The sequence below is a fragment of the Zosterops lateralis genome (assembly GCF_965231275.1).
Source record: "Zosterops lateralis genome assembly, chromosome: 2".
NCBI classification, from domain to species: Eukaryota; Metazoa; Chordata; class Aves; order Passeriformes; family Zosteropidae; genus Zosterops; species Zosterops lateralis.
The window spans coordinates 94,583,860-94,611,858 of NC_139763.1; the positions used below are offsets into that span (position 1 = coordinate 94,583,860).

General features: G+C 41.4%; 1 protein-coding gene across 15 annotated transcripts in view; it reads left to right on the forward strand.

The window, feature by feature from the left end:
* Window positions 1–27,999, forward strand: part of ZBTB20 (zinc finger and BTB domain containing 20) — a 471,839-nt gene that overhangs the window by 300,340 nt on the left and 143,500 nt on the right. For 14 of the 15 annotated variants that reach the window (XR_014592711.1, XM_083884711.1, XM_083884721.1 and 11 more), the window contains one exon: window positions 10,346–10,446. The exons of the other annotated variant lie outside the window; for it this stretch is intronic. The gene's annotated coding sequence lies outside the window, so the exon portion shown is untranslated. The remainder of the gene's footprint in view (window positions 1–10,345; window positions 10,447–27,999) is intronic. 15 annotated transcript variants of the gene reach the window in all.

Here is a 27,999-nt window from a genome sequence, read left to right on the forward strand (position 1 = left end):
TGACTTTTCTGCAGCAATAATCCTAGAATCATAGAATGGTTTGATCACCTAATTCCAACACTTCTGCCATGGGCAGGAGCACCTTCTGCTGGACCAGATTGCTCAAAGCCCCATCCGGCCTGGTTTTAAATGCTTGCAGTAATGGACTATCCACGTCTCTGGGCAACCTGTGCCACTGCCTTACCAGCCTCATCATAGAGAATCCTTCCTCATATCAAATTGAAGTCTACATTCTCTCAGTTTAAGGCCATCATACTTTGCCCTATTACTTTATACCCTTGTTTAAAGTCCCTCACCATCTTTTTTGTCAGCCCCATTTAGGTACCAGAAGGCTGCTCTGAGGTCCCCACAGAGCTTCCTCTTCTCTGGGCTGAGCAACTCCAGCTCTCTCATTCTGGCATCACAGAAGTGCTCCAGCCCTCTGGGCATCTTCATGGCCCTCCTCTAGACTTGTTCCAACAGTGTGGAAAGCCACAGTCCTGCTGCCTGGCTTTTCCTAGAGCACTCCCTTTGCTTGTCAGGGTGCTGTCAGCTTCCCCAAATTTTCCTGCTGCTGGTGGTGGCACCAGCTTCCATTTCCCAGTCACTGGTGTCAGACAGCTGTGCTTTTGAGGGGGAAGGAAGCAGCCAGCGAGGAGCTGGGTGTGTTGGTGCTCATCCCACTTGCTGTCATTGCATTGAAAACAAATCCTACGGGACAGGCCAGGGGCAGTGGGGGCAGTAAAGCCTTGCAGGAATCCTTAACTGTGGGAAAGAGGGAGAAAATGGCTCATGGAACTCCACCCACAAGTGGCTTTGTGCGGAGGGACTCACTGAAGCTGTATTTTTAACATGGCTGGGTATAAATGACCCATTTTTACCTCTGCATACATCATCTGCATCATCCCTTCACTTCCTTCCTCTTTAAGTGATGTGTTATGCATAGATTTGTCATTTACACTCCAACTGCATTTTGCATTATTACATTTTAATGATATTTGAAGTTCTTGCATACATATTTGAGTTCCTGATATAAATGAAATAAAAAGAAATAATCAGCATACTTGGTTTATCTGATGGCATAAAAGTGTTCTATCGTAACATTGGCAATTTCTTGAGTAGGATCAAGCACAAGATCAAATACTAAGAGAGGATCCAAGTACATCTGTCTATCTCAATGTCTCTAAAGTTAGGGTTGTTCAAAGTCAACAGCTGAATTTTGCAGTTTGGCATCATATATACCTCAGATAAAAGAATATTTAACCAACTCTCCCCCTTAAGCTTTGTAACTAGTGGTTTAGGTTAAAATGAAACAGAGGTCTGAGTGGTCCTTGACTCTCACTGTTTTTTTGTAAATGAACATCTCACATATTGGCTTTGTTTGAGGATGCTCTGCATGATCCAGAGGGTCTAACCTCCTCCATCCTGTATCTCATGTCGACTTACAATCTGTTATAATCTATTAGGAATCTTGAGGCTTGAGGGCAGAATTTTGTGTAGGGATAAAAGATGCTTTCATGTTGGTGCTGTGGGATATATTTTTTTTTTTTAATTCTTTCTCTCATTCTCCATTTCATGAAAATTCATTAATCTGTGACATTTAAAGACTCTGTCTGAGAGGTGTCTGGAGCAGCGGCCGGCTGCATACATCAATAGTTTCTCAGAGTCTGGCACTCTGTCAATATTTGGGGGCCTCAGTAACAGCACTTAAATGCACTGCCTGCCAGCCGTCACGCTCTTAGCGTGTCTGTGAGACTCTGAATGAGGGGATATTAGCACGACGAGTCCTTTCACAACTGGCAACACTTTAGAGACAAACTGCTTGGTAGGTATCTCTCCTCTTCCCTCCCCTCCTGTTTTTCTGGCATGTCTGCTTTGTTTATCTGATGTGATTTATGTATTTACACACAAATATGCATCCTGTGAGGAGGCATCATAAATCCTGAGGCTAGAGGTGGTATTATGGCATTATGTATATAACAATGGAAATGGGCTGAAGCTGGATTTGGACCCAGAACCAGATTAAGGTTGGGTTGACTTCTGGGCCAGTTGAGTGAGGAACAGAGTTTTGTTTGGATTTCATGGTGCCAAAATCTTTTGAGTTCAGTTCCAAATAATGAGGATCTTGGACTAAAATATTACAGGAAGTGCTACTGTGGCAGTATTTCAACCAGCTCCAAACCAGAAGTGGAAAACAAGCCATTTCAAGACTTGGGTTCTATTCAAATCAAAACTGTTACAGCAGGTTCAGAATCCAGACCTTCTGTTCCTTTTTTAATCCTATCCCACTGCATAAATTGGATTCACAGTTGAATATTACTCTGGATTATCCATGAAACCTCCTTTTTCAGAGTTAAGAAAACCAGGAAAACAAAATGCAACATTTTATTCCTTTCTCTGGTGGAATGGGAAGTACAGTAAAATAAATTTGAATTCACAGATGTTTATTGATGTCCTTCTTCTCCCTTTTGTTTGGTTGGACCATTGTGGCAATCACTATATTTAATGATACAGCCATATTTATTTTCTCTTTACCCATTGTGCTTCACCTCTTGCTTATTATGTTACTGGATATGGCTCTGAAACCAGGTTGTCTAGAGAAGGGAAAGGCCACAGTGTCTGGAAGTTTGCATTGGCTTTTTAGAGCTGAATTGTGGAGGGAAATCAGTCCGTGAAACTGTCTGAATCTTTCAGTTTCTATGTCTCCTTAGAATATACTGGTTTTTTCAATCCATTTTATGCCATATATACCTAAAGGAGATGAAGGGATGGAGGCAAAGTAACCCCCCCATTATGAACATTTTACTGACTGAATTTTGGGACCAAATTCTTAGACAAATATATCTAAATCAGAAGCTCTCTGAAACCACTTACTTATCATTCCTAATTTGCAAGTCCAGTAACACCAGCCAGTGCTCCTTAGCTGTGACCTCCAGCACATCATTCAGTGATAACTTAAGTTGACAACTTCTTCATCCTTTTCCAATAATGTTCAAAAGTCTTTTTTTCAACAAACTTCCCCTGGTAGCACCTGCAAAAATTTGGCACGATAACAAAATAGACAAAATTATTGTGTTAGAACTACCTTGCAAGAGTATGTTGGCAACAAAAATAGCTAACTACCATTTCTCAATCATTTCTTCGCTTGTTTTAGCACTCTCTCATCTGCTGCCTTTATCTTGATTTTTCCCTTACTCCAGCTACAGCTGCATCTGATCTCCATTTTCCTGTTTGTGTCCCAGAGCACCTGCAGTTATAGAGTATTTTGTCACCTGTTGGAAAAAAAAAAGGAAAACCCTGTGAAAGTTTACAAATGTCTCTGCAGAGGCAGCGAGTAACAGGGATGTGTTTATCCCTGCTTCAGGCTGAGCAGCAGGGAGAAAACAAATGGGCTCAAGGCTCCTCCAAACGCTGGAGACGCGTATGGCTAGATGGCAGCAATGGCCAATAAGTACAGTCAATCGACAGGGAGGATGATTTGTTTTTAACGATGGTAATTGCTCCTTCAGCAAGTTGTGGGGGACATGTGTATGCTGAGGGGAATGGCCTCCTGCAGTGCTGCCCTTGGACAGAGCAGGACTGCCTTGGCACTGCTGGCTCAGGCTGTTCCCTCTCGCAGGAGCCGTGCCCGAGGTGCAGCCTTGGGGTTGGGAAATGGCAGCGGGGTCTCCTAAAGCTGCCCCAAGGATGGAGAAAACTAGCATGAGGTTAAAGCTGCCAAGGGACTCCAGGACACTGGGGGCACCATGATCAGGCCCCTACGGTAGGAATTATGGTCCCATGTGCTCCACAGTTCCTTCATTCTCAGTGTGCACTTGGCAGTGCCTTTCACAGTCTCAGCGAAGGAGCGCACAAGCTTAGCGTAACCCACGCACCTTTTGTACCCAGGGAGAACATCTCAAGGCATAATGGGGCACATTTGAATTCCGTCCCCAGTGTTTTAAAAACGTGACTGACTTTATTGTCAGTGACAGCCGTGTATGCTCTCAGAATCCTCCCCACCCCCAGCCCCGAGTGCTCTACGTGGAAGTTGAAGAGTTCGCAGTTTTGCAGTCCTTTCTGTTCCTGTGGTGTTTATTTTCCAGCGAGCTCCAGTTGTCTTTCAACTAGGCAGGCTGGCCTTGTGAGATGCACAGGGTCCTCAAAAGAGAGGCAGGCACACACCTCTTCCCTGCAGTCCCACAGGCTCTTTCCGCCTCCCTCCAGGTACTGAACTTGCATTTCCCATTCCTGCTGGTGACAACTGTGTGCCTAAAACCCCTGCAGAGGGACTTCGAAGTTTGCCTGTGAGGCTTTCTGCTTTTTTCAGCTCTTTCAATCCAGCTAGTCTTCCTTCCCTGGAGGGAGGCGAGGATTTGTCCCCAAATAATGGGGGTACAAAAGTGCTAAGGGGATCTTGGGTTTCAGGCTTCATTCATTACATGTCCCTGTTGGTTCCTGGTAGCTGTAAACGAGATGCTTTCTTTGAGTGCTGAAATTGATGAAGCAGGAAAAATCCAGGCTTGCTGTCCGTTCATATTTTACATCTATTAATAAGTAATTAATTAAAAAAGAAGCTGATGTTCCCATGATGGGCTGCTAAATATATGCGAGTCAAACTACTGGCATTAAAAAGAGATTTGACTGCAGTTGAGGAGTTATTTATATTTTAGTAAATCATATAGGCCCCAGTTGAGATGAGCAGTCTGTTGTTTCAAGCGCTGTACAGACCCACTGTAGGAGGTGCATGTAACCCCAACAAGCTCAGAGACTGTGGAGACAAAGGGTGGACAGAGAGACAACCATAAAGAAATTAAATAATAACTCACCTTGGGTGCAGAGGCAGGGGCTGAATCGAGAAGGGAATGAAGATCCCCTGCTTCCCTGTTCTTTCATTAAGTCAAGAGCTGGTTTACTCACAATTCAGCCCTTAGATTTAAAACCTGGTAAAACTGTTGAATATTTTTTTTTTATTATTTACTGAAAGCTGCTCACCTCAGATATGGGTTAGCCAAAATTATGCAAAGAAAACCCCAAAAACATAAGACTAAAATTAAAAGTTTTGGAAAGCCAGAAGATTTTGTTTTGATATTTCTAAACAAGGTTTCTGGTTTCATTTTGATATTTCCAAACAAGGTTTCTGGTTTTGTTTTGAGACTTAGTCAATTTTAATTGAAATATATTGAACACAAACAGAAAACCAACCCATTTCATTAAACACATTAAACATAGGTGATTTTTGTTTGGGTTTTGTTTTTTTTTTGTTTTTTGTTTTTTTTTTTCCATGTTCTCAGTTTGGTCAGCTAGCCAAATAAATCAGTTATTTGTACAACTGTAGTTCTAATTAGAATGTTGGGCCCTGGGGACTTGGGCTATATATTTCAATACAGTACATATTTATAATAGCATGTATCCTGCCTGGTACTCCATATATAATAATAGCAAGCAGTCAAGTGCACTGGGGAGATGAGGGCACTAGGGAAGACCCAGTGCCTTTTAGCTCTTCAGATTGTTACTTTCAGTGGTAGTTATATTTTGGAGGGCATTGCTTACAAGATAAAATTTGCATTTATTTGAGCAACTCACAAATGGTATTCGCTGCAAAGCTATCATTAAAGGGAAATAATTTAGGAGAAGGAACAAAGGATACATTCTCAGCCAAGGCTGACATGTAGACACTTTAAGAGGTCCTTGATGCCATAGGAAAAATGCTGTCTTCTCATTTTATTGTGACCTCCCAAAATCCTGAAAACCAAGCAGTTAGGTACACGGGCTGCTCATAAAGTGCTGTGACTGTTCAGCTGTATTTTGCCTATTAGCAGTGTTTCTACCTTGCAAACAGTGTAGTCATTTCTGTGATCATTCCTGTCTAGAAGCAGTTTCCTCTGTTCCGGTTCAAAGCTGCAGAGCCCATTTTCTGTGAATGACTTCCAAGAGGGGGACTCTGGCATCAGAGAATTCCTGATGTGCTTTTTGCTTGTGTGTTGCCACACTCTACTGTAGGTAGCTGGTAGGAACTGAAGGAGTCACTTGAAGCTTGGCTGTATGTTACTCTTCCTCATCTTGTTTTAACTGATGCGGTTTATTGTTTTCTCCATTTGCATGTGTTCATGAGCAATAAACCCAGAATTTTATTCAGCCTTGTAACCATGTTAGAGAAGCACTAATAGGAGAGAGTGAGATGTTTTCCTCCCAGCACAGCCAGTGTGATATTCGTCCTGCTTCTTTCTTGCAGTAGAGCCCCACAGCCTGAGCTTTGGCACCCAGGGCACTCTGCCACCCAGTCTGCAGTGCCTCATGCTGTGATTTGGCATTGGTGATGCTCCCTCCAGGTGATTTCTCTGCAGTGTGCAGGGCCAGTGCTGGTTTTGGTGCTGCTCCAGTCCCAGCTGAAGGGCTCAGGTGTGCTTCTCATATGATCTTCATGTAATGAGAGAGAATTCTTCCTATGAACCTGTTGTGGGTGTGTGGGGAAGGAATGTGCCTTAGGATTGGTAGGCCTTGACTGCCAATGTTAAAATATACAGGAGTTACAGAATTTTCTGAGTTGGGAGCGGCCCACAAGGATCATTGAGTCCAACTCTTAAGTGAATGGCCCACACAGGGATTAAACCCACAATCTAGGTATTATTAGCACTGTATTCTAACCAGTTGAGCTAATCTCAAGGTCAAGCCCTTGAAGATTAGGATCAGTGGAGAATTCTTTTGGTTTCATTTCCCTTGACTGAAGAATTGTCACTGTACAATGCACCAGTCTTGATCTAGTTTAGCTGCAGAATGACACCCAACTAGGGAGCCATGGATAAAATCTAAGAAATGAGACTTGACCAAGCCTTCTCTGACTCCCCACAGGTATGCTTTGATGTGGTTAGCTTTATGCAGACTTTTGGAAACTTCTTTTGACATCTGTGAAGGCTTCATATTACTTTGTCCTTACCTTCAGAAGTCTGGGGCATTAGTGGACAAAACAAGGTCCTGCTTTCTTTCTGTATCACCTCCCAGCTGCCCCATTTAGTACTCTCTGATGGTGAATAAAGCACTGAAATAGCCTATCCAGAGAGGTGGTGGGTGCCCCATCCCTGGAAGTATTCAAGGGACACAGCTGGACACAGCTCTGAGCAAGCTGATCTGGTTGAAGAGAGAGATCCCTGCTCATTGCAGGAGGGTTGGACTAGATGACCTTTAAAGGTCCCTTCCATCTCAGATGATTCTATGATTCGGATTCTGTGATAGGTACCACGGGGTTCAAGGTAAGTGAGAATGTGGTAGGATAAAAAGGTAGATTGGATGGGTGAGACTGGAGACTTTACATGGGGAGCTCAAAGTAGGCTGCAGTATACAGGAGGGTGGGAAGACATATTTCCTGAGTACATATTATAGGATCAATGCATATAGGGATCTGCCTCCACTAATCTTGCCTTCTTCAGGAATTCCATTGTTAGATTCCAGTGGTCCTAGCCCTCAACCCAGACATTCCCACGAGAAACACGGGTCTTCTTGCTGATGCTGCCAGTGCCCTGGGGTAGAAAACTGTGGAAAAGTGAAATTTTTATTTCTGGTTGTTGCTGTTCTCTTTGTGCACTTACTGCTACAGTACCAAGCAAAGGTTTGTCTAGACCAGAGCTCAGGGTTACTTATTATCCTCATAATCCATTTCCTTTTGCCAACAGCAGTGGCTTATGTGGCTAAGTCAGAAGGGAATGCTCCCATCACAGGCAGCCTCTTTTCTATGATCTTCATTAAGCTTTGGGCCATTAACTCAAGATGCGTGATTATTTTGTTTGTTCGAACAGCAAGACAAGCAGAGTCTCCTCTGAGTGTTTCTTTCAAGCAAACCAGCATGACTGAAAACTGGGAGCTTGCCAGAAAACGTTACGTGAAATAGTAGTGGCAGGTTCATCTTAGTGTGGGCGGAGAGGGAACGATGTACCCTCTCTTTTACTACTTCAAACATGCAGTGTCCATATGCCATAGTTGAGTTGGTTTATGGATGGAGTATGAAGGATACTGCTCCATCTCCTTCCTGCAAACACTGTGTGAGCGCTGTGGAATATAGGATCTTGGGCATATGAGTATCAGCTGTTGCTGCAGTCCAAACACACAGCATCAATATTCAGTATGCTATAGACAGTACCGTTTTCCTCCTTTATATTTAGTGTTGGTACACAGAGCCAAATACTGAAAGGGGGGTGGGTGGGTCACATGATGAAATTAATACCATTAATTATTTAGAAACAATCAAAGGAAATACAAGACATCTGGCTTTAAGCCCAAACAACTCATGGCACTGCTGTTGCCTTGTAACCTCATCAGCTCTTAGTCCAGTCATCTCTCTTCTTTCATAATGAACACAGGAGATGCTTCCCCCTACCCCCCTTCCCCACCCCTCTTTCCTGCCTTATTTCTGGCAGCTTAGAACACAGATCACAAGTCTGAACTGTACAGTTTACTGATTTTGTGTGTATAAACTCTGATTAGTTCTGTGGTGAGGAGGCATCCCCCCACATCCCCATGCTATACAATAGTGTTTGATTAGCAGTGTGTTGCCGCCATAGGTCACGTTTTTCTCCTCACCTTGATATTAGGGAGTAGCTGCTGTAGGAGGAAAAGGCACTGTTGCTACTGTAGTGCTAAAAGTCGTCCAACACACGTGTTGCAGTAGGCTGTGCACAACATGCAGTGAGAGACGGTTCCTGCCCTGAGGAGGGGAGGTTCTACGTAGGCAAAAGACTGGAGCAGAACAAACATCACAGCAAACGGAGGCATTGTGCCCATGATTCTGCAAGAGGACTGTGGCAGACCCAGTCCACTGGCCTTGGCATTCACCTCCCCCTGGCTAAGGCCAGTGATCTTATCCTTTGTAGCCATGGCCAGGTGCTTTTCCATCAGAATGATTTTTTTGTTGGAAGTTCTTTTTCTTGAAATTAAAATTTTCTTGGGTAATAACTGTTTTAACCAAGAAAAGTCAAATAAATATTTGCCTACTGCTGGTTCTGAAAGATTCATTACTCTTTTTTTTTTCCCTCTTTTTCCAGGTAGTTGAAAAAAATCTCTTTTGGTTATCTGTGAGGTGTATTTTGTGGAAAGACCTTCTCATGAGGAAAAAAGACCCACTTTGCTGATTCTTCCAACTCAAGAATAGAACATTTTGGGGTCCCTTTTCCTCAAGTGATTATATCATCATGATAAAATAGTTCTGTTTTCTCTTCAGCTCAGTCTTTCTTAGTATAGATGATTTGATGCAGTTTAATTATAAGATTCTCCTCTTTCATAGGCAAATTAGTATATACGACCTCCTGAAATGGTTTTATCGGGGCAAAGCAAAGTTCTTTCTGGTCACTCTTCTTTTCTGTGCATTGGTGAATGTGGGCCCATTTTGATGACTCAAATGCTGATGTATTGAAGTCATTCTATTACGTCTTTGTCTATGGAGAAGCACAGACTTTCATTTTCTTGCTTTAATCCAAAAAGCATAGATTCACTGACTGTTCTCTTAATGGTTGTTGAGAGCTGCTTTGAAGAACTCTTATTTTATGAAAAAGCACTGAGACTTCTGTCACAGTAAGCATCTCCTGACAGTCTTTACCTACTCTTGACTACTATTTTGAAGATGCACATTCCCAATTATCTGTGAAAAAGTGTTGAAATAGGCTTTCTTGGTTCTGAGATGCTTGCTTTAGACTACTGCTTTCTATTATTTGTAGTATTCCATTGCCTACTCTTGTCCTCAGGAAACGATGGCATCAGTTGAACATATTGGGTGTGATTTTTTGAAGTATGCAGTTATCCACATTCAGTTCCTTCTGCATTTAATGTGTGTTAACACTACCTTCAACAAAGGCAGAGTTAGGCCTATGCAGAAGGCTTTAAACACTGAAAAATGAAACCCACCTCTTGCACCCTGGGCTATTTGCAGGCAAGAACATATGTTATGAGTGCTTCTGCTGCTTTTCACGGTGTTTGTTAAAGGTGCTTAGAGTCTTCTCTGAGTAATGGAGTAGTTAATTTTGATGCTATGATAGATTTGTTTCTTTTATGTTGTCCCTTTATCATGTTTATCATGTAAAGGTATTTTATCTCCTGGAACTAAATGTAAACAAAAATTCTAAGAAACTAAAAAAAAAAAAAAAAAAAAAAAAAAAAAAAAAACCAAAACAAACAAGCACAAACAACCCCCCCCCAACCTCTTAGATTAAGCTGTTCCAAGGTTTTGTTTATTCGTTTACTTATACTAAAGCCAGAACTTTTTATTTCGTTTTCCTCAGATGTAGTCATTAAGTACAGTTTCTTGTTTACGTAAAACTTACAGTTTTATTTTTCTTTTTTCTCCTCTCCCTTTTCTTTTCCCTTCCCTGACATCTGCATCGCATGTTGATGTCAAGAGCAGCAGTGGTTGGCAGTTTTCCTCAACTTTGCAAGAGAGAGAGAGATTTGGTTGGAATGAAACCTTGCTCTGCATACAGCCTGCTTGAGATGCAGCATTGAAAGGTATAATCTCATTTTCTGTCTTGAAACCAGAGATGAAAACCACAAACAGGTAGAAATCTCGGTGCCAAACCACCTGTTGAGTCACAGCCTAAAAGCCTTTGGCGATACTTTCCTCACTGTATCCAGTTGGAATGGTTACATGGCTGAGTCCCACAGTATCTGTCTGTACCTGTGAGTTCAGTAAAGAGGCTAATTCACTGGAGAAGACTGGGATTGAAATTCAGTTAGAGTTAGCATGGCAAAGAATCTTCTGCTATTAGTCTTGCTTTTTGCCTGGAGTAGCATACATCACTCGTATAACTCAGTTCAGCATTGAGAATACCAATCCTGAAGTCACATGCTGTGTATTAGAGAGAAAAATGAGATTTGTTGAAACAGCTTTGTGTGGAGTCCAGATCTGCAATAGCATGATATCCTAGAGGTCAGAATTGAGGTGACTGGATGAAACTGTGAAGACAAAAGTTGTGAAATACCCTGCCGGCAGCATCAGTACTTCATCTTTTGAGAGTATTACAGTTCAGAAAATCACTTGAAATCAAGTTAAAATGCTATCCTTGGACTGCTACACATATGCTCCCTGTGACATACGCATTACAGAAACAGCCACTGTGTGTTAATATGGCATTACAGTTTTGGACTCCACCCACAAAAATTAATAACATTCTTCAGATAAGACTGATGTAGGATGCTGACACATTTAAGCCCATATGCTCTTGGACTTGTGTCCTCCAGTGCATGAGAGAGCTAGAAATACCAGAATTTTTCTTATTTCCTGTAAAGCCATGCTGGTAAAGTAGTAGAATGTGAGTGCTGGCAGGCTGGCAGGGTTTGGACCATGGATAGCTGAACAGTAGAGCTATATTTTATACTTTTACATGCTCTTATGTGTTCTGTTCTGTTAGTGGTACTAGCTGACTTTCATGGGTTTGCACAAGCATAATTTAGAACAGATTTGAGACACGCTATTTATATTTGTGCAGATTGCTTCATGTTTGTGAAACAATTATTTCCTGTGGATCTGTAGCATTGTCCAGTGTTGCGAAATGCTTTCATATGTATATATGACTGGTTAAAACATGACATGTGTTTTGAAGCAACATGACAAAGAGCAGTAAAATCTGCACAGTAACTGAGCTTTACTTGGCTGTCCATATAATGTCCAATTAATGCGGTTACTGTGCTCTGAAGTCTCTCCAAAGCTGAATAAGACATGCTGTGGCCTTGTAAAAGATGCAGTTTTTCCCTGAATTTTCTAAAGATTTCCGTTACAGATGCTACAATGACATGAGGACAGTGTAATCTGTATCTTTAGTAGCAGTAACAATGCAGGGTGTGAAGTATATCCCCAAAATCTGAAGGTGTGAATGCTAACCCATCAGCGAGCTGTGTGAGAATTCTATAGAGTAAAACCTAATTCTATGCTGAAGAGGAATACTGTGAACACCCAGCATAAAATAGAAGATGTTCTGTTCTCTACTGCACTATCTTGAGCCAAACTTGGGATCTAAAAGCCAAGCGAGGTTCTTTCATCACCAGTCATAAAGATGCTGTAAGTCAGATTGTCCCCTCAGGCTATATTTTGACAATGTAGTAAATTGAGCTTTGGGAACTTTCTACCAGATCGAGAACTCTGTCACCTCAAAATTCAAAGCACGGATCCATTATAAATTCTCTGATGCAGTTTTAAAAATATGTTTTGATGTGTTGACTTCTACCAGCAAGCTCTGTGCCTTATCTGATACCTTTTGTTCCTTGCTGCTAGCGTTAACACATATGAGGGCTGGCAGAAATGGCATCTCATGCCCTCACTTGATCCAGGTGAAGTCTGTACCATGGAGTTTTCAATTAGTGCAGTCTGTTAAAGAGTCAGTAATAAAGCACCATCAATTCAGTTACTTCCCTGCATTTTGTTGTCTTTCTATTCTTCCCTTAGTCCTGGAAAGTGGCACAGACATCAGGAAATACAAAATTTGATCTGTGTTACAAACGGAATCAGAAAATGTCTTGGATTTTGTATATGTGTACCAACACTTCCAATCCAGTGAACTGTGTTGAGAAGTGTGAAAAAACCTAAGTGCTCTTTCTTGCACAAAATGAAGACAGGGCACTACAGGAAAAGTACATGACCAAATTCATTTTTGCCTAAACTCGAGAGCAACTAATGAACAGACAAACCTTCAGAGTTTTGATTTGAGGATGGGTTTGGCCAGTATTAAAATTCGTACAAAATTCTTATTGTTTTCTTCTGCCTTCCTCCCCTTTGCTTTTCTCTGTTGTGTGATGAATGTATCATGTCCACATCTTGTGACTGTAGCTTTGTGTTTAAAGCCACATTAGCACAATGAACGTCTTTACTAAATTATATTTCAGAATTCTTGCAAGGATTCTGCACTTTGGAAATGCAGAGCTCCTTGCAAAATCTTCAATTTCAGAAATGTTCTGTGTTTGAATGTATATGGTTTCCTTGACCTTGGTGTGCCAAAATGATTCTCAATCTGAGGATTTTGGTCTCTTGGAAAGAAGAATAGGGGAAGAGAAGGGAAGAACTTTATAGTGAGATTTTTGACACTGCTGTGTTTAAAACTTATTGTTTCCTGGAGTTTTGAGAAGTTTTCAATTTGTTTTCCTTCCCTCTCTAACCTAATTAATTTTCAGGGATATCCCCAGGGAAGTAATTTATAAGACAAATGAATTACATTAGAAGTTGCTGTCATGGTATAAGCCCCCTTGTTTAGGGTAAATTTAATATGTTTCTGTGTTCTTCCCATCTATAAATACTAATCAACCAGTGACAGTCTGCTTTCTTTATTTTTCGTAAAATTTTGTTGTCAGTGTTGAGAGTAGTAAAAACATGGAAATTAAAAAGGAGAAACATTGCTGTAATTCAGCTGTGGCTAGCAAAAATCTTCTGAAGTGTCACTAGCAGAGAGGTAGAGCTCTCTGCTTTGATTTTTTTGTCTTTAAAAATAGTCTTTTTGTAGTTAAGAGTTAAATAATAACAAGTATACAAGTCAACAGTTTTCCGCTCACTGTAAAATAAAAACATTCACCCTCGAGGAAGAATTTTTAGGAAGGAGAAGCACATACCAGTGGCATTGCTCTGTTCAGGACTGTCCCAACTCAGGGTTTGTACTGGTGAAGCTGCTTAACCTTTTGAAGCCCTTGGATCCTTGCACTGTCTTTTCATGCAACCTTTTTTTTTAATATCCATGCAACCTACTGACTTCAGCAAGATAGTACACACATTAAAACACACATTAAAACATGTACCTTGGGCCTCCAGGGCTGTGCATTCTTTTCTGAAAGATTAAGGAGACACAAGGGATAATTGCTGCTCCTGGTAAAAGCAGTAGGAGTTTTGAGAGCAGGAGCAAGTTTGCTGTAAATTCAGGCCAAAATACAAGTTTGGAATTTATTTGGATTCCAAAATTTTCCAGTAGCATTGCAGCTAGGTCCTTATTCCTGAGGTTGGATAGTGACACTGACTTTCCTATTCAGAGAGAATGATATGCAGAAAATAGCTTAAATGGGGACAAACCAAAGTATGGTGCAATTTTAGCAACTTTTGTTTTGATTAGATGGAATAATTCAAGGAAGAGAACTTTGTTTTGTAAAACCATAGTAAACATAGCAAAACATCCCAACACAAATTCAGCAGAGTATCCAAGCCCATGTGTAAGTCTCAGCTTGTGCTCCAGTGTCTCTGCCTGACATGGGCTTTCTGAGCCCACCATGGCCAGGTTCCAGCTGCTCACCCCCACCCTGAGCAGGATTTGGGGATCGTCTTTTGGTAAGTGTGAGGAACTGCCTGGGAAACTTGCCTCAGGAAATGATAGCAGGGAAAGGGTGTTGTGCAGGGAGCGTATTTTGAAACACTGGATGCACTTTTTTTAGTCTTCTATTTCCATCCTGTGTTCCCAGCTTTTCTAAAGGAATCCTAAGTAATTTCCAAACAGAATTACTTCACTAGCAGTTGTGTGGCCCTCATGAATATAGCAAAGCCTGACAATCCTGTCTCACTTTTTCTTGAGGTGCTTAACAGTCTTACAGCATTTTAAAAATCTTCTTTCTATGTCCAGATAGCATTGTCTTTACTTAAAGATAAGGTTCAGAGGCAAATATAAAACATTCATTATAGGTCTGCACTAACTCTGCCTTTTTTCTTTTTTTTCTTTGAGATGCTAAATTATTTTCTTTTCCTTACACAAATTATAGCAAACACAGTGCAATCCCACAGTCCCCAGCTTCAGTTTTAAAATGGATCAAGTTTAGGTTCTGACATAATTGGCAGAGTACCATCATTTTTCTACCCCTCCCTCAATCTGGGCCATAATTGTGGATATCCTGTGGACTGCAGCCCAGAGACTGCCAGTGCTGGGAGCATACGGAAGGGAAGAGATGATGGCAATAGCTCTGTAGCTTGACCTGACATTTGCATTGTTTCTCAGTCGCTCAGTGTGATGAGGGGAGCAGAGGGTTTGGCATGAACTGTAAGAAACTGGCCAAGATTTGGAGGAGCGGTCTCCCCTACCTGGCTCAGATGTTATTAGTCGGTGCTGTTTGCACTTCAAAAAAATATAATACAAAGAAGGGGTATTTTAAATAAAGAGGAAGAAAGCAAACAGATAGAGAAAGGCATGCTCTAGGCAATTCCACTGCTTGCAATGAAGTTTCACTGGGGATAGATATTGACCCCATAAAATCCCTGGGTCACAGACAGCCTTATGACAGACCCTGATAGCTTTGTGAAGACAGATTATGTCAAGCCCTCAAATTTGGAAACATAGCAATTCCTCTGTAGTAAGATTGCAAATGAACACCCATTTGGAGATTGCCAACATTATCACAGTTTGTCAGGGTGATCTCACAGCCCACAAAGCGCCGTAAGAGATTGCTTTACAAGTTCTGAAAGATTAGAGCGTTGAAGTATGTGACACTGGAATGATGCTTTGATGCCTGGCTTTGTCAGTCAGCCAGACAAATAAATAATATCCAGTGTTTTTATTAGTGTAAAGCATAACAGGTAATAAAAATGTATGGAGACACACTTTCTTGTTGCAGCTATGGGGAGCACTGAAATGTAGACTAAGAGAAAATGGGATGTGTGAATGTCAAACCCCTCAAACAGGCAGTTGAGTGTCTGTGTGGGTCAGTAACTTATTGCTATATTTCAGCAGGTACTAGTTCAAAGCATTAAAATCATTGCATGGCTAAATGAAACGGCAGAAATATTTGGCAGTCTTAGATTTTGGTCATCTGGAGAAGCATGAAAATATATATTCTTGTAAAATAAGGATGGATTGTTAAGGCCCTGGGCTGCAGAATCTGTGGGTTCCTCTCATGAGTTGTGAGAGAGAGCAATGTAGGTGTGCATGTAGGAAGTTATATGAAATTAAACAGCAGGAGAGTGTAAAATCCAGCCTTTCTTTACAGCCTGGAATTGTGGAAAAGCTTTTGGGTAATATGGCATGCTCAGATTTTTGTTAAGAGTTTCAGATCTCTTGAAACTTAAGAGATCAATGTGAGAATAGTCTACAAGCATGAAATTGGTGTTTGGGAATTTGTATAACAACTGAACTTTATAGGCTGCCCTTTTCCGGATTCCTTCCACATACAACCCAGATTTCCACAAAGGATGCCTAGTCTGAAAACCATTTGTGGAGCCTCAGATGAAAACTATTTGCACTGGTAAACAGTTCCAAACAAGGCAAATTTGTTAAATCTTTGTGCTTTGATGCAAAACATCAGATTGTTTTTTGTATATACCAGTGTTCCACCAAGGATGGAACATGAATCTGATTTATGTAAATTTTCAACCTTTAAACTTTGTGGAGCAGAAAGTATAAGGTGTTTGTTACACTCCTTCATTCTTAGAGAGCCACAAAGTTGTAGTAATGTCAGATCAGCTACAAACTTCTGCACCACTGATCCACCTGTAGTTAGAGGCTGGTCATCTGCATCCCACCTGCAGAGCAACTCATAGTTTGTCCTTGACCCTGGAGAGCTTTTGCCCCTGTTTCTCCATCCACAAGGGCAGCAGAGCAATTACAGGTATAATACACAGGCGTTAGTTAATGATTGCTTACACAAACCTGGAGGAGCTTGGATGAAAGACCTGGTGTAAGGGCATAGAATTATTATGACTATTATTAGCTGAATTCCTAAACCTAGACAATGTATTTGCACATGTAAGTAATTATGATGCACTTCAAGGCATTCTGTTTGTAATGCTTTGTAATGCTTTGCTCTCCATTTCCTACAAATCAAATTACTCAGGGATAGATTTGATTTCCACATCATTTTGAAAATATTTTCTTTTTCTTTTTTTAATTTCCTTTGTATTAATTTTTTTCAAAGTTCAAAAACACAACCAACTGTGACTAAATGCATAAACCCAAACAAAAACCCCCTAAAGTATAACAAAATTAAAGACAGCCTAAGATGATATGCAGCAAACAATGTAAATCATACCTAACAAACGTGGTTGTAATAATATACCTTATCCATGTCTGATCCACTAATAACAAATACTTATTCAGAGAACAAATAACTCATTCTTCTTCTCAGAGAGAGAGAGAGAGGCAAGACCCAAATTCAAATTATATCTTACAGTCTAAACAAATATGAAAAACCTGCCAAATCTTCTTATAGAAATCCCAACAATCTTGTGTTTTCTTGGTATCTTTTGGGAATAAGGAGATTGGGAGGAGGGGAAAGAAAGGCCAGCTTTTACTGGAAATGTGTGTCCTGATCCTGTAGCTATTCTGTGAGAATTCCTTGGTGCCTTCTGTTGAAAGGTTTCTCTTGCGGGTACTGGATTCAAACCAAAACCTGAAAGCACAGCCTAGGGTTATTTTTAATAATTTGGGATTTTCTCCTCCCTTATAAGAAGTTTCTTCAGAGTGTTAGGTTGACAAACAGATTACAAGTGAACTCTGGTCAGTTTATAAAATTCGTTAAGAGAAAAAAGACTCTTAGTAGAAATTAATGAATGCTTTCCTTTCTCCCTCATGTCAAAATAGGCTTTTGACATTTTCACGTTTTTCCCTTTTGGTTACATAAACAATTCCTATTTGCTTAACAGGATAACATCATCCTCCCTGTCCTACACTGTGGGTGTGGCACCATCCTCCTCAGTCCCCTCCCCGTTGTGGAGTCAGTCAGGTTTGGTTTAGTTCTGGGCCACTAGTTGCCACCAGTGGTAACTGGCACAGGTGTTTCCCTAAGTGGGAAAAGGCAGATGTTCACATATCTTGCAAGCCATGGCACACTTCACCTGCCACACAGCACATATTTGTTTTTTGTGACCAGGTCCTGGCTCAGCTGGCTGCAGTGCCAGCTTTGTCACTTGCCCTGTCGGTGTAGGAGGAGCTCTGGTCTCACTCCCTGCTGGCAAGAACTCATGTCTAATGATGTTTAAAGAAGCTGAGTATTTTCCCTCTCATGCTAGACTTTGGGGTAGAAAACAGTGTCTAGCTCATGTCTCTTCTGTTGTCCTTGTTGCATCTCATACTCCTCACTCCTCCTTTGTGGGCTGTGGTTTTGGGAGGAGAAGAAATTCAGTCGTTTGGCTGTGTGAGCTGGTGAAATCACTACCTTCCAGGGGCTCTGTGCTGGGAGGTGTAGCAGGATGTCTCTGTGTGTCTTTTGATTTTGCCTTGAGGCCTCTTGTCATTCAGCAGCACCCCCCAACTCCTTGCTCCTCTTCCACTGTCCCTACATGTCCCTTTAGCTGCTGGTCTACCCAAAATGCCCCAGTGCCACCCCTTGCCTAGGATGGTCCTGCAGGACTATTCTCTTTGCCTGAGAGGTTATGGTCATGAATTTTGCAGTTTCCAGGTGATACTTTTAGCCACTGTTATTGCTTGAAGTTTAAAATGTGCTGTTGGCTGAGTCCAGGCTGCTCTTGCAAAGACCTACTGTCTAATTACCCAGGTAACACATGTATATCAGAAATAAATGGGGGGTGAGCAGGATCACTAGAGTGACTAAGGGTAAGGAAGCATTTTTGGAGCCTCTTGTATGGTATTTGGCATCATGATCTTCAGTTTAAATTCTATCAACACCAATTTCCACTTAAAACCTAAGCCATAGAAATTTCTCAACATCATAGCTGAGAAACATGCCTTAAAAATGTGAGCCAAGCATAGCTGGTACAGTGTCATGTCCCAGTGTGTATGATCCGAGATTACTGCCATTTAAGCTGTTTTGGGTTTTTTAGTTGAGGAATACCCAATTCCACAATCATGACTTCCAGCAAAGATGTTTTCTTCCCAGACCAAAATTATGAACCTTATTAGCTGGAATGTAAAATGTAAGAGCAAAGTGGCAGTACTGGCTGCAGAAAGAAAGATCCCAGTTTCTGATACAGACTAGCAATGGGGTAACAGCATCCACCTCCTTTAGAGCACCAGAGAGAAAATCTTAATGCACTTTTTATGTATTCTCTTTGAGATTCTTATTAAATGTCAGATGCTAGGCCTTTATTCCCTATACATCTGTATAAAAGTCCTGTCAGGGGAAAGAGAGGTTTGGGAAAAGGGAAGGTGTTTATAGAACATGTTATAATAGAACATGCCCTATGCAGGGCAAATTGACTTCTGTGGTACGTGGGCTTAGGAGGGAAATGGGGTAACAAGAAAAAAAAAAAATAAACGAGAGAGAAATTAATGTATAGGCAGAACCTCAGAATTAGATTATATTCTTTCTTTTCATAGTAAAGTTACCAGCTTTGTGAAGCAATGTCCTAGGTATTTAGCCTGTAGTATTTTCATAAGAATGTATTCCTATTTCCAAAGAGACAAAGAGCCCAGAACATGATTTAGGGATTGGAGGGAATGTATATCAGTTACATATGAGTAACTGTTCCTTGTACTGAAATGAAAATTAAATTTTTGATACGGCTGTCATTCTTTGATTGAGAGACGTGAAGCTGTAGAATTAAGCTTATAGTGCCTGTCATTTCGTTGGGCTCTGCCTTAGTCAAGTTGGCCAAACTATCAGAGAAAATGAGGTTCCTGAATTTAACCTCTTGTTTTTAGCACTGCAGCACATCACTGCACTGCCCTGTAGCACAAGAGCTGCTCAAAAAAGTATTGTTCAGAGCTTGAACTGCTGAAGTGCTGGTCCAGAGCTGTACTTTGGCACCTTCAGTTAATCTTTTCAGGTCAGGGTAGTAATTTCAATGTCTCTTGATATCTTGTGTCTTGTCATGTGTTTGCATATCTCTCAATCTGTCCATGATTGTGTTGGTTTAGATGGTTTCGGATTTTAAACTTACTGCATCTTCCTTTAAAAGTTCCATTCATTTAGTCAGTGTGAAGATGGTGCTTCTTCCAGGGCCCCACATGGGTTTCCATTTCTGTCTGCTTTCTGGATTCTCACAGGGAAGAGGTGGCATGGGATCTGTTCAAGAGGGCTGCATTCATTTTCCGTAGACATACCTCCTGTTTCACAGTGATAATGTGGAACAGTTAAGGTTGCATTTATTCTTCAAGAGCTGAACTGTAACCCCCACTAGTGTGAGATCAGGGTCCATGTAAGTAGGAAGGGTTTTCTTATTTGTTGGACAACTGTGGTGAGGTCTTAAGGTATGAAACCTCTACATCACAGCCCAAAGTAATGGATTGTCCCCAGAGGGTGGCAACAGCAGATGTTTGTAAATGGCAAGACCAAGCTTCCAGTATGATCAAGAAAATCATTCTCGGTGGAAATTTCACTTCATGGTGCTGAAGGGAAGTGATGCACCATTTATTGACACAACTGAGGAATTTTACACTCTGTTGGGTTTTAGATAGAGAAGAATAGTAAAACAGCTTCTATCTGGCATGTTATCAGTGCAACCACCAATTAGAGGGAATTGAGTCATGCACGATGCCTGCAGCCTGCACACCAGGGAAAGTAAACTTCTGCAATGCATAGCATAGTCATCAAACTCTCTGCATGCACATCTAATCTGTGCAACAGTTTCCTGGCTTATGGTCTAGTGTGAATACAGGTATACATTATTGCTCCCCATAATTGTGCCAGTGGACAGCAAGAATAGACATACCATATCTTGGAAAGGCATCAGAACAAACAGGCACATGTTCATCTCTCCATGCAGTCACCGTGTATCAAAAGCACAGACAGACAATACATCATATGTGAGGGCAAAAAAACCAGACTGCACCCCATGCAGCCATCACACCTTGAGAATAGACATAAAATGTGAAGCCAATATGAATACACAGCTCCTAACAGTCTAATAGAATAGATCACACCACAGCCAGGTACATCTGTTCTCAGCACTAACCATTATCATTAGCTTAAAACACTTAAAATCACTGAGCTTCTTCAGGTCTGGGGACAGATTATAGCAGGAAGAATCTGCTAAATAGATTTAGCAATGTTGCAGGCAGGGACCTTGACTACATTAAAACGATACATTTTGCATCTCAAAGGCTGTAGGCTGTTTTCAGAGGAACAGTCTGAATGAAGAATGACACTAACACTGGATAGCAATTTCTTTATCACTGTGTAAATACAGAGTTTGAAACCCTTGGACAAACAGCTGTGCCAAACTGGAAAATAATTTGCCTGTGAAAAATCAGGCTTGCAATATATGGCAAGTAATCAGCCATCCTGTGCTCTTGTCAGACTTCTGTATAGGCTGGAAAGACTGAACTGTGACTGGACTTCAGACTGAGGGGCTGACAGAAAGAATCAAATCTCTCTTCTGTAGGAAAAGAAACAAAAGAAATAGCATGTTTCTCCCTGTCTCCCTGTGTTCACATGCTGGTATCTGACTGCTGTGAAATGTGAGATATGGATTCTTGCAGAGACTGTCAAGTCATGAAAGCATAGAGGAGCTTTCAGAAGCAAACAAACAAAAAAGCAGTTTGATATACATGCAGCAGCCACTACTAAGGTGGTAGGCTGCTTCTTGTTTAGGCCTTGCCCTGAAGGAGCTGATGAAGAAGGTATGTGACTGGTTCACTGCCTGGCTCTTCAAAAGAAGTGAAAGCGGAGATAGAGCATAATAACCATGATTGAAATAAATGTATGAAATACTATTTTTGATAATAAAAAATGTCTGGGAGATGCTAAAGAGAAAAAAAAGGACATGTATGTTTTGCACATTAGCTAAGAACAAGGTCTAAAGGAATAGGTAAAAGTTTAGCCTGTGTTCTCATACTTGTCAGGAAATTTTTTGAACTTTATGAATGGCCATGAAGGACTAATAGCTCTGCCAGAACTTCAGTGTGTGGTTCCATGTATCTTCACCTAGACTAGGAATTCTCCAAGAGCACCCTATTAAGAGATTAGGGGAAAAAAGCAATAGCAAATACACACAGAAGACTATCCTGGTTTTTATTCAAGCTCACTCTTTTTTGTATCTGAACAGAGAGCAGAGATCCCATCTTCCACATTGTCATCTTTTCCATATCTCCCTCCATTCTATCTCATGGCACAGATTTCTGAGGCATTAAGGCTGACAGGAGTTCAGTGTTTCCCCACAACAGAGCAGGCTGGGTGTGTGGAACCTCCTTCCTTGTTCTGATAAGGTGAAGTGTCTTTGTTTTCACCACCTTGACCCACAGTTTCTTAAGATGTTTTTCCTGGGTCTGAAAGGGCACATAATCTCCCCTTGCAAGGTCCTGAGAATGCTTCCTGGGGAGGGAATCCCTGCCTTTGGGGTACTGACATAACCTGCACACACTGAGTGGAGGTCCCCAGAAAACTGCAGTCAACAGCCAGGCTTCTCTGGCAGAATCATTCTCTCTGTGCTAAAGGACAATCTGTCACTTGCTTGGGAGGCAGTCTGAACCCGTGCAGTTACATCCCTGAGGAACTGGTGGTTAGTGTACACCTTACCACCCCCTACTTCCTATGGGAAATGAATTTCTTTTATCATGTCTTCTTAAATATAAATAAAGAGCATCAAGCATGTTAAAAAAGCCCCATACCAAGACAGGAAACAGTATTGCACCCAGTTCTGTCTCTGGAGAAAAGGAGTAATTCATGGTAGTTATGTTGCATGGCACACTCAAACCAATATCCGGATGATGCTGTGGTGACAGGGCCATGGCTGGGGAATCAGGACCAGAATAGGACAGGTGATTACCCTGGCAGTTGGGAAGGACAGCTCATGACAAGAAATAACCCGTGGTATATGCCTGTTCATTCAGCCCCAGAATGGGGATAGGTGGGATATAATCTTTTTAAGAAAAAACAACTAATAAAGTTGCCAAGAACAGATATTTTATAATCTGTGCTAAATCTCTGCTGGAAAACATGAACAGCAATGAAACTGAGAAGACACTAAAAGAAATTCGGGGCAAAGTGCCAGACGCCCAGACGGAAGCAGAATGTGGACCAAAAAGCTTGCGACAATTGGGTAATTATGGTTTATGAATTTCAGCTTTAATCTGTAGTTCAGTGAGTCCTGATTAAATATCTGTTAAACACAATTAAAGTTTGTTTTTGTATTTCACCGTCTTGATCAGAATAATTAGAGACTGCGTGTTTCATGTCAAAAGTAGCAAGAGGAATTTTAGTGAATGAACATCGTTTTTAAAAGCCATTTGTAGCACCAGCTGTTGGCATTATTTTATATTTTAGTGTTATCAGCATAAAGATGGGTCCTCTCAATGCTGAATGCTTTCCAGCGGGGCTAAGATTCCGGGAAAGGCGTGATACAGTCAGAACTGTGCCGGGCCATGGGGCTACACGGGGAGCCCAGGCTGGCGCTCTCTTGCTACAACATGAGACTGTGCACTTAAGTAGTGGAGGGTGAGAAGTGCTGTGAGCAGGTCATGTAGCGCCCAGCCTGTGCTTCTGTGCCAAAGATGTTTGAGATAGCAAGTGCGATGAGTGATAGGAGGGATCGCTGGAGAGGGCACGGATCTGATGAGCTGCATTTGGATTCTCTCATCGCGGCGCCTCATCGGAAGCTCCGCGCGTCCCCAGGGTTAGGTGTTAGAGTGTTAGCCCGGAAGGATAATTGTGGCAGCGTTACGAGTGCTCTTGGGAAGGAACCCTTCGACTGTGTGGTGGTGCCTTAGCAAAGGCAACAGGCTGCAGTGATGGCCCTATGCAGTCACTGGAAAGGATGGGTTTGCCCGTGCCAGCTGCTGCGAGGACTTTGTGTGTTTGTCTTCATCAGAAGCAATTCTGTTTAACTCAGGAGAGGGGACAAAGTCTACTGAGTCGTTCCTCAGAAAAATAGGAAATAAACATCATCATGGAGGAAAAGCAGGATAGTTTTAAATGAAGGGAAGGCACACTGAGATACAAAGCTCCATGTACAGAAGCTGCTTTTTTTCCAGGAACCTGAAATGTATCTGAATATCACCTGAATGTAGTTAGGGTGAGTAAATAAACCCAGGGCTAGGGGGAGTGTGCACAGGTATATGGCCGACCTGGTTTTACCCTTCATCTGTCTCTTTATGCCAGCAAAAATGAATCTTCAGTCACAGTTAGTGGTGCCTGAGGAGGGGCAATAAATCTCAAACATCATAAGCTAAAAATTGAAAATACGTATTAAAGAGACTTGAAAGACAGTGACAGTGTCTCCTCTTGAGAATGTGTTTTGCTGCTCTGTTGTTGAGTTTACTTCAAATTATGTGGTTCCCTTGGCCTCGACAGTTTCAGCATCTTTGCTGAGTGTCTAAAGAAGGAGAAATGCAAGTGTCCTGTGTGGAGGTGACAGTCTTCAAGCACAGGACTGAGACCACAGTCCTAAGGAGTAGTCATCCATTAGTAACAGCTCTCAGTCACCAGTGGCCGTGTGGAGGGTCTCTGTGGCTCATTATCATCCTGCAGAACCACTTCATTTGCTGGCAGCTTAATGATTCAGTAAGAGACTTGCTCAAAAAGCACAACTCAAAACTCAAGAAAGGTATTAGCTTATCTATAGTTTATTTGGGGTTTTTTTAAAGCACTGGTCAGTTTCTTTGTACTGTTTCACCTACCTTTCCAGCTAAGAGGGGGAAAACAGTGCCAGAGCAAATAGAATTTCTAAATTAGCCTTCCAATAAAACTATAGATCTATTAATTCCTAAGTGAAATCAAGGTTAATGGTGAAAGAGTTGAACAGAACTTAAAAATCAAAGATACTTTGGAAGACAACATCAAAGGCATATCAAAATATGGTGGTCTTTTTATAAGCTGCAAGCCCTGAAGAGATGGTGCCCCTAATAGAGCTGAGGGAGAACGGATCAAAGCGATGATCACATGAGTCTTTAAAGTAGAAAGAATATGTGGAGTGAATCTATGAAGAGACAGGTTTTGGATGAAACTTGCATAGCACTGGGATCGTTTATCATGTCTTGAAGCCCGGGTGCAGTACAAATGATCAGATTTCACCAGGGAAGGAGGGAAAGGATATTTAATTCAGAAAAGGAAAACTCAGACCAAGTTCCTATCTGTGGAATAACGGTATCCATGTTTGAATGTGTGTATATTTACATACATGTATGTAAACAAATGCATTTTTAAAACTTATATTTTATGAATATTAGCCATACCCACTTTCTTCAGGAGGAATATATTCTGGTGAAACAAAAGACGTCAGTGGTATTTTGGTATTTGGTTGAGTGTATTTTTTTTTTATTTTTACTTCATAAAGTTACAAGGAGGGGAGAAACAGAGTTTGAGCTTTTCTGTTATCTTCTGTTGCATTTCTGAATTACTCTGATTTTCCCTTGGAACCAGCTGCTTAAGTATATCTCATCAAATGGCTGAGCTTGTCCAAATCCACTACCCTTATGTCTGAGATTAAAAAAAAAAACAGGGCAGTGTGTAGGTCTTAATACAAGTTGCTTTGTATGGGGGTGGGGAAATGGAAATACTGATTTGTAATTCAGTGTGTGTAGGCCTTTCACAAACTGTATACAAGCCCAGTGAAAAAAAGAAAAAAAGAAAAAAAGAAAAAAAAAAAAAAAAAAGAAAAAAAAAAGAGCTATTTGTTCTTTTGGCAAAGGTGTGCGTAGTTCTTCCACAGAGTTTTATACCACGCCTGAGGGTCATTTCTCTTTCAAAGAAGCACTGACAGCTGTGATGAACGGCATTACCTGGGAAGAGGGAATATCTAGATGTTTAAACAGATCAGGTTTCTTCTTATAGAAGAGTAAACATTAGGTCACAAATCTGACTGTTCTAGTTTCATGGACAATCAGGATCAATTCTATGCTACTTAAATGTGAACTGGAAAGGCTTAAGTGTAGCTGCATGCCGACATCAACAGAGGAGGGTAGTTCACAACCTGTGTACATTGTCGCAGCTATCCTTTTCCATGAAGTCATGGATGAATGCCATGTGCCCATGTTGAGTTGCCTCCTTGTCAGCAGGCGAGATTGCCCGTCCATCACTATTATCTACAGCGGGGCTCATTACCTGCCAGCCAGTAAACATCTCACTCTTGCCATCTGCAGTGAATTACAAAGTGACTGGAAGAATCAGGATCAGTTTGCCTTGCAGAATGATTGTCAAGTTCATTTTCATCTTTGGAAGCCCTTTGGAAATGGGAAAGATGGTGACTGGGATGAGAAAAAGATGATGTCCATTACCCTCAGCCGTGCAAGCTGACTCATGCTATTCTTTACATGCCTTGAAATTTTCACAGCTAGCAGGTGAAATAATTTCTTTTATTCTTGACTGGCTGTATCATTTGTGATAAATAGTGGTGCCATTTTCACATGAGTGGACAATGTGTTCTCTCATTCAGGAAAGTTTTTTTTAATAAAAACATTAATTGTACTCAGTACAAAGACATCTCCCATTGACAAAGTTCATGTCCAGCCCATCAGTGATGCATTCAGAGAGGAGGACAGTGTATTACAGTAATTTTTGCTGTTAGCATTTTGTCAGACAGTGGGGTTTTTAAGGCTTCCAGGTAGCTTAACAATGATTGTAAACCTTGATGTCACTGCATGGGCTTACAGTGAATTTCAAGCGTCTGCCTTAGGGAAGACAGAATCTATTTCATATGGCTGTTAAAGGAAAACATTAAATGAGTCGGGTAGGTCAAGAATCTGTCAATAATCCTTGGTATACGGTCTGTTGGTGATGTACAGATACAGATTAGATGTCCTGCTGTTGGTAGAGACAAGGCAGACAGAGGAACAGGAGTGTTTGGAAACAAAAGCCATTCTAATGGCTCTTTCCTTTGGCTTTCAGGACACATCAGGTTAGTCCAGAACCTGGCCCTGGGCTTGGGTATCTGTCTTTTTTTCTTTGATCTCTTTCGGCAAAATACAGAGTTTAAAAAAAAAAAAAAAAGATAGAGTGATATGTGTTTGGTATGTCAGCCAATGGCCACATGTGCAGTGAGGAAATTTTCTCTGAGAGCTCCCAAAGCTCATAATCATTGTGCAAGACATAATTATACTCTTTAGAAATCCAGATCGGTCCACAGTAAGGGGAGGATGGGAGGGAATGTTACAGACGGATTTTAACAAGTGTATGTGTCTCCTTTCTGCAACAATTTTGGTCTTAAGTGCACTTGGCTAAATTTTCATTCTCCCCCGGGAGGGTTAGTGGAGGGATTTCCAGGCTTTTCTGTCTGCCTGCAGCAGGCTCATGGGGAGCAAACACGCTGACTACCATTCTTTGCACCTGCTTCAGAGAGGGGCAGCGTACACTCCCAGATGCTTGCCTCAGGGTGCCAGCAGGAATGGGGGAATAGGAGGAGGCTGGCACTGCTCTTCAACAGACAGTCATCCCCCTTGGGAGTCTGGAGATGCCAGTGGGAAAGATGCACCCAGGACTTTGGAGCTGAGCAAGTGCTGATGACAGTGTTATACCTGATCCCAGTAAGATAAATAAAGAGGTTCAGAGAAGAAAGCTCTCCTGAATCCTTTCTTCACTCTCATAATGCTTCAGGAAGAGCTGGTATTTAGCTCTCTGTAAGGGAAGAGCCTGGTGCTCTTTTTTCGAGAGCAAAATCAAATTAAACTGGAGAGCAACCCCGATTTCTGACTGGGTTTAACCATCTTAACTAATCATTGTTTTTAGGCTTTCTTCCTTTTTTTTTGTTTTATTTTTTGCTTGATCCTTTGAATTGCAAACGTCATTTGCTAAAGGAAACAATTTCCTAAACAGTGATTTTGCCTGTAAAACAGGGATTCAGAATGGTCTGCCATCCCGATCTTTGGTGACACCCAGACATCTGACTGACTAGGCATATTTATCAATTCTTAGATTTGCTATATTTTGAATCTGGAACAAATGCTTATAACAAAGCAAATGAACAATACTGGAGTAAACGAACAATACTTTCTGAACCCGTGAAGTAGATGGAAATTTTGCCTTGGGCAAATAATGTCTGGAGCTTCACAAACACCCTCACTTCATACAGAAAAGAAATAAATTGCAGTTATTTCTGTAGCAGGCAGGGATGATCTGGTACCTAGAACCAGACAGTGGATTACTGCATGATGGACAGTGTAGCCTCTCTGGATCATACCTTGATATTCAGGATGAAAGCTAAATGTCAGCCCTTACAGCAGGGTTTTGTGTGTTGCATTTGGCAACACATGCATACTGTTGTCACTTTTCCCATCTCCAGGA